Source organism: Macrobrachium rosenbergii, chromosome 50 (genome assembly GCF_040412425.1).
Source record: "Macrobrachium rosenbergii isolate ZJJX-2024 chromosome 50, ASM4041242v1, whole genome shotgun sequence".
NCBI classification, from domain to species: domain Eukaryota; kingdom Metazoa; phylum Arthropoda; class Malacostraca; order Decapoda; family Palaemonidae; genus Macrobrachium; species Macrobrachium rosenbergii.
Genome location: NC_089790.1, coordinates 14,762,524 through 14,770,000, shown reverse-complemented (window position 1 = coordinate 14,770,000; position 7,477 = coordinate 14,762,524). Strand labels below are relative to the sequence as shown.

At 36.3% G+C, this 7,477-nt stretch overlaps 1 long non-coding RNA gene across 1 annotated transcript in view; it reads right to left on the bottom strand.

Moving 5' to 3' along the window:
- Positions 1-3,883: 3,883 nt before the first annotated feature.
- LOC136832877 (uncharacterized) overlaps positions 3,884-7,477 on the bottom strand; it is a 48,362-nt gene continuing 44,768 nt past the window's right edge. The window contains exon 4 of the long non-coding RNA XR_010851344.1: positions 3,884-5,202. This is a non-coding gene — a long non-coding RNA (uncharacterized lncRNA). The remainder of the gene's footprint in view (positions 5,203-7,477) is intronic.

The following is a 7,477-nucleotide window of genomic DNA, read 5'->3' as shown; positions in this document are numbered from 1 at the left end:
ATATATATATATATATATACATATATATATACAATAATACATATATATCTATATATACATTATCTATATATATGGGAATTGTGTGTGTGTGTTCGCTATATGTGCGCTCTGATCTAAAACATCAGTCCACTTAAAAAGAAACAAACACACACACACTAGCAATACGAATTTTATTTTCGCCCACCTACATTTACATTTCTCACAATCACTGGTGCTTTGAGGCGTGTGTACCAGAATAAGAATTTATAAAATGATGATTCAGTTGCATGTTGCTTGCGTTCATCTGGTGTATCACACGAGCACTTTTTCTGGCGTCTTTCAACATAGCCCAGTCGAACTCCGGGCAAAGCAGATACTACTAACGGCAAGAAGGACTAAAGTCCGATACATTTGCGGTCGTGTGACTTGAACTGACCGATCTCGGTTGATCATCTTGGACCAACGTAGCATATACCCCATGGTTTTGTGCGAAGTCTTGTCGGCTTAAAGATGCAAATGGTTGCCACAAACAGGCTCGTGTGACACTGGCTTCACTTTCTACCAGAAAGATTAATGACATATTTGGCTGTGAGTGAAATACTGAAACTTATGTTTGGATAGGCTAGCATACGATGGATTGTTAATTCTTGAAAGTTATATATCTTATATATGTATATATATATATATATATATATATATATATATATATATATATATATATATATATATATATATATTATATAAAATATACATACATACACATACATACTATTATAATGCACATATATACACCGTGTGTGTGTGTGTGTGTTTGCTGTTCGCAAATGGGTTACTTTTATTTACATTTCCTTTTTTATACCAACTAATATGGTGCTCTTTTGTACATCCTCCAGTCTATCGTTACTCTTCTTTCTGCCTTTTCAAAAAAGGCATTGCTATCGAATAAGTCGCCAAGTGTACAGAATATTCTACGTCCTACTCTATCAATAAGAAATGGTCTGCTCCATTCCATTCCATTCTTCCCCAGCCCTGCCTGCCTTCTTGTCTCTGTTACGCAGGTTAACTGCCAAATATCAGCATGCTTCTGTGCATAATCGTGGAACAGAATATGAAGTTTATCAGCCATATAAGTGAATGCTCGTCATTTCCTCCAAATGAATGCAAAAGCAGGCATGCCACAGTCAGCAAGGAGGGTCTGCAAAGAAAGAGCATTCCATGCACAGACAAGTGGCACAGTTCCATACCAGAAAAATTACTGGAAAATGAAAAAAAATAAATGTACTCTGAGTATGTTGTAAGAATGACCATGCGATACAGACTCGTAGTCCAAACCTAATTTCCTGCTAAGTAAAGAAACCCAAAAATATCTCTGGTAGATGTATCCATAACATAGAACTCAATAGTTCAAGACAGAAGTGGAGAAAAGGTGGAAAAGTAAAGGATCTGGAGATGGTGATAAGGAGACTGAAGTAGAGGCAGCACCCATCATTCTTGGAGTAATCCCCGAGACCTTTAGAGAAACTTAAAGAGGATTAGATGCATAAACCTCGAACTGCTCCAGTAAAGCAACACTCGTTATTAGTCATGTTTTCAACACCACACTGACTCGGCGAGCCTTTGCATTTAGACGAAGAAACAGATTATGTAAAATCATGTTTTCTCGAACTAGTACTTCGGTCGTGGTTCATCAGAACTGCACGGAATCAAGTTAGGTGCTATTTATGCATTTCTCTCAGACAGAAAAAGGACGTTGGAAACTCTGTAAAACAAGACTAAGGTATCTCTCAACCCAAAATTAGTCGAAATTACTAAGCATTAAGAGTACCCTGATCATCTGTTTACTTTTCATTATAGTAACGTCATTAGAAATAACTTTTCTTAAAACGGAGTTGAAAATTTTATTGACGATTCTACCCATGGCCACGGTATATTTTTAGTAAAATGTATACTTTGTAAATCGTATTATATGACAGAAACTGGTAGGCGCTTGGAAAGTATATGCAAGCTTAGAAAATATGCATGTTTTTATGACGGTGCAAAACCAGTGTAATTCAATGTTGGGATAGTGGCCATTGCATGGACTTCAACAGTAGTGAGTTGATTTATAAAAGCAACTATATGAAAAACCCCAGAACGGTGGAACGGTATTGTTTAATGCCATAACCCACAGTCAGTGGCAGTAAACTCTTCGTTGATACAGGCATAGCCATCAATGGACATATTATCAGAGGATATTTATTAATACGAGTTTAAAATGGATGCCAGTCGAGAGTGACTCTTAAATGAACCATTCTTATTAACTATTGAATTGTAAAGCAGTAAAAATACCTCATTTTGAAAAACTGCCAGTTATATTTTGGCTCCTAAACAGTCAGCCGCGCTGTTATTGTATAAAGCAGTTCTCAAAATTAAAAGTAAACGGGGTTTGACGAAGGCAAACATTATTTTAGACCAAGGCCTGGGTCACTCATGGAGGACTATTCACCACCTGTAGTCCTCCATGAGAGACCCAGGTCTGCCCTTCGGTCAAAAATATATAATTACAACGAAGCACACGGGTTAACAACATTAAAGATTTACTTCATAATGAAGAACCGGATTTTTATACTGGAGCTTTTAGATCTTCTAAAGCAAACTTTCGCAAGTTGAAGATGGTGAACTGCCTTTATCCTTTCACTGTGATCAGATCTGTTTGAAGAAGTCCATTAAATAGTACAAATAACTTGGCTTCTAGATCATTGTCCTTCTTATTAGGAATATGTCAACAGTCATATGTAATAAGTATAACGCATGTATGGGAAAAAAAGAAAACAGGAAAAGACTGTAAATAAATCAATATAAACAAACAAGCGGATGGATTAAATAGCAACATAAGGTTTTAACACGTAGACATAAGGGTGTAATAAGACGCAGATAGAACAACCAGAGTTGTGCCTGTTATACCTAGCTCAAACACAGATTTCCCGTGAAATTATTTGTACTATCAATAAAAATTTTACCAGAATGGGTGGCAGACTTTGTGGAATGTGGAATCTTATGATGAAAAGTTAATCAGATTGAATTTGCTCTAGGTTTAACACATTCAAACTGGCCACACCTTCCCAGTTTCACCCAACAACAGAGAACAAATCTTAAACACAAGCCCCGTAAAGAAAATGGCTTGCAAATCTGAACCTGCCACCACATTTCTAAGTGGATGTAGTTCATAAAATTCGATGTTCCCTTCCCATGAAAAGAAATTCTTCTGACCAGTCGTATGGGAGCTGAAATTGGAGCCAAACGGTCTCTTAAAGTACATTCTGATTATTCGTGGGCATTGAATTCAGCACTATTTGGTCATCTCTCTCCTTTCAACCACGCATGTAGGTTCTTTCGAGAGCGTGTTTGTGGCTCTTGATTCCAATTGGCTCACTAATTTAGCCTGCAGTACCACGCATTCCATCAGATGTATATCCAGAGTTTTACGGTGTAACGCCACTTTCCTTTTCAATAACCATATCGGTCTCTTCATAAAAATGCCATTGTTCATCACTATGAGCAACTGTGGGCCATAGTATTATTTTTTGCATACATTGTATCCGCTGTTTGAGATTGCAGAGTTTGAATTGTGTAAATTACTAACCACAGAGCGACTGACTTTGGTAAATTTCTACAAATGCGGTGCAAATCAGCTTAATGAACTTGTTCAAGTGGTCAAGAAGTTTTGGGTAACTGTAGCGTTAATTTTGACGGAATGTGTCTGGCAGTTCATTTTATCCTGGTGATCCCTCTAATGAGTGCTTTCTCTCATGCCACTTTCCATCTCCCTTTTGCTAACTGCTGTTTCAGTTCAGTGCTAAGTCTGTGCCACTAATGAATTTTGACTCACCTTGTTTACTTCAAGTTCTTTATTCGTTGTCATCACTTTGCTTTTGGTCTGTATTATAATTGTTATTATTATTCGACATTTTTACATTCTTATGGAATAATGCAAAAAAGCCAATAACTAGCCAAGCCTCCAAAGAAACAAAATGCCCGCATTTTAATTAAAGGGGGAAAAATAATAATTAAAGTAAGTCATGGAGAGATAACAATATACGTGAAAATTATACCTTCTACACTCTTCCATTTACTTTATTGTGTAACCAGTAACTCAGGTCTGCTCAGGTGTGATATACACATTCAGCTTCTTCCCTCATGCAAGATCTATAGATTCTGCCATGATTTATACTCAGATTAATGTGCCATTTAGATGGACAAGTTTCACTACCCCTTTTGCTTTTATTTATCTAAAAGAATTTTGCTCAGAATATAATGGTAACTTACGAAAATGAATACCATCATCTTTCTCACTTCCCATTTCACATAGCCTTTTCGTATTCAAACTTTTCTTGTGCAGTTCATTTTTAACACTTTCACCCCCTCCTCCCAACTTCATATCTGGGACATCGTCAAAATTTTACGTAGAATGGAAAGGAATATAAAATTTAGGCCAAAGGCCAAGCGCTGAGGAAAACCTCACAGTTGCACTGCGAAACAGTTGTTAGGAGACGATGTAAAGCAAGATAGAAGGAATAGAATATGAACAGAGGTGGAAGGAATGAGGTTGGTTACAGGTAAGGGCTGAAGGGACACTGCAAAGAACCTTCGGGGTTTACTTACAGTGTGCATAGATTTGTTGCACTAGCTAATGAAATATATTAGGTATTGAAGATATGTATTTTGCCAAAGATTTCCTCAAGCACAAGATAGCATCCATTCCGTAAACAGGCTATAAATATCTTCGTTATGGAGATAATTTTATGTTTCTTCAACCTTCTTATTGGATTTAAATCTCGTGTTCGACTGGGGCAGACTTACACCGCAAATCTAACAACAGAGAGTGACTATCGGAAGGAAATAGAAACTGTTACGATTTATGCTTTGTTCTTAATGTTATATGGATTAATATTTGCTACGTCTGTTTTCGTATTTTACTCACCAATAACTGTACCAGTTGTCTCTGGCTGGTCAAGTTCTTTATCGCACGTCCAATGTTTGCTCTTGTTAATTGCACATAATCTACAGAACTGATGTTTGGAAATGCAAAGTAGTTGATATCTCCTATGATAAGGGACTCGCCTGTTTGGGGCCGCATATCTCCCAAACTTCCAGCCACTCTGAGTAAAATTTTTTTTTTTTTTATGTCAGGTTCGAGGTCTCGAGGATCAAACAAATTCTGCGTCGTGGTACCTCCTGGGAAATCTGTTATGAGAGAGAAATGACAAATATTACATATTATAACATGTTAAAATGTTGTAGATTTGCTGCTAAAATATGAATACAATATGGTTAAAAACGTTGAATCATCTGTAAAAACGCAATCTGTGATTCTTAAATGTATTTTTATGATAGGATCTGCATCATATTAGGAGAGTGTAATATTGGTAACTGATCTGTTTTAAAGTTACGTTCTTTTAGCTAAAGTTTCAGTAGTATTTTAAGCATTAATGAATATCAGTAAATGCATAAAATAAATAAATACACACACACATCTACATTATATATATACAATATATATAATATGCTCGGAATATATTGCTATATATATATATATATATATATATATATTGGTAGATTCTAAACCACAATACCCTCTTAACTTCTGGAAAATTCTTACTGCTTTTTGGATATGCTTGTAACCCTGATGGTATCAAATCAGAGATAACTAATCCCTGTCACTGAGCGATGTAATGGTCGGGAGGCTACCCAACTCCCATATTCACAGGCAGGTGTCTTGGCATGTTGACCACGTGGTCAGGGACCTCCTGTGAATATGGAATTCGGGTGACACCCTGCGACTCAAAAGATCTAGGCTCTTCAATGCTCGTTTACTAGCTCTTCCCATTGCTCAGTGTTTTAACTATTTGCCTTGAGCATCCGTTCAAAAATTAAACCTATTAAATTACATATGTGTCTGGTAAAAGTGACCATTAGAGTCTACATATATATATATATATATATATATATATATATATATATATATATATATATATATATATATATATATATATATATATATATATATTTTTATAAATATTACTGCACAACGCCCTCGATGTAGTTAGGTGTAGGAATACTAGTCCGTTTTGACCTCGACAGAGAACATCTCTAATATACCTATTAGGCTTATTAAAATTTAAAAATAACAATCAGGCCCAGTAGACAAATTCGCCGCATAGGCTGGAAGGTTTTTTCAAACAAAATTATGCTAGGGCATTAGGGACCTAAGCCTCAGAGAGGGTTTACGCTCAATGACCCCTAGTTACACTCAAGCTTTATTCTATGCATTTGACGCATGCCTTTGTCAAGGTCGGATTGCAAACAGATAAAGCCCTCCTCTTAAAATCAGCTGCGACTTCGGGTCAGAGATCCCAGCGGTCACGGAACCAGGTTGGAGACTGCGTGCTTGATTTGAACGATATTCTTTGTTCTTTATTACTTTCTCTCCTAATTTTCTATCTTAATTGCATTGAATTGGAAGACTGCCAGAATACGACTCCTGAGGTCCCTCGTTTTCAGCGACTTCGTCTACATTCATCGGTAAGATTTCTTGTTGAAGCTTCGTCGATTGACTAGTACTTTTCTGTATTTCACATTTTTTCTTTGTTTTCTTCCTTCAGCCACCACTTGGGTATATGTGTTTTACAAACTCTAGATTAATGCCTAATTATTATATTGTTAGCTTCAACCCTGTTATTCCAGTAAAATACCTAGGATTTAGGGTAAGCAAAATCAGGTTAAATCTCGATGCTTTGTATGCCTGAAGTCTGAATGTTTAGAACAGATGGTATGATTTAAAATCAAATTCATCTCAAATATTCTTTGAAGGTTAATAACCCTTAACTGGCGACCTTTGGGCTAATTAACGTCTGTCTTTGAGGTTAACTTTTGGCTTCAAGTCAGGTTACGTGTAAATCTTGGTTTGCAGGGCCGTAAAAATTACGTAAATTGAATAATACATGATCAAGCAAGACCCTCATACGTAACATTGGCGACTTTGCGTAAGAATCTAAAGTACATTTTAGAGAAAGAATCTGGAGAAAAGGAAATTAATTATTAATTCTCAAAAATAAAAGTCAGATATCGAACTCCATATTTCATTCTTCCAAACAAGGAACGAGGCATAATAATAAGCAGTAAAGAGAATAGTATAACTCTAGACCAGACACATAGAATTCTAATAGGAAGAGGTGCAACTCGAGAGCAGAGAATCACAATTTTTGTGTCGTTACTAAGGCGAATCGCGGAGCCCAGTTCATATACACAAGTAAGTAATGTAGAAATCTTCGTTGGCAATTCCGATCGTTATTGTTTGCATATAGTGGGGAATCATTCAAAACCGTGTCAGTGCGAAGTAGCAAACGAACTGAAATAGTAATTCCTTATTTACAATAACGTACCGTTCAACAACGTAAATTTACGTGAGCAGCTAGCATTTCTCTTTTCATTCTTTGTTTAATGTCCGGGTGAGAATGTA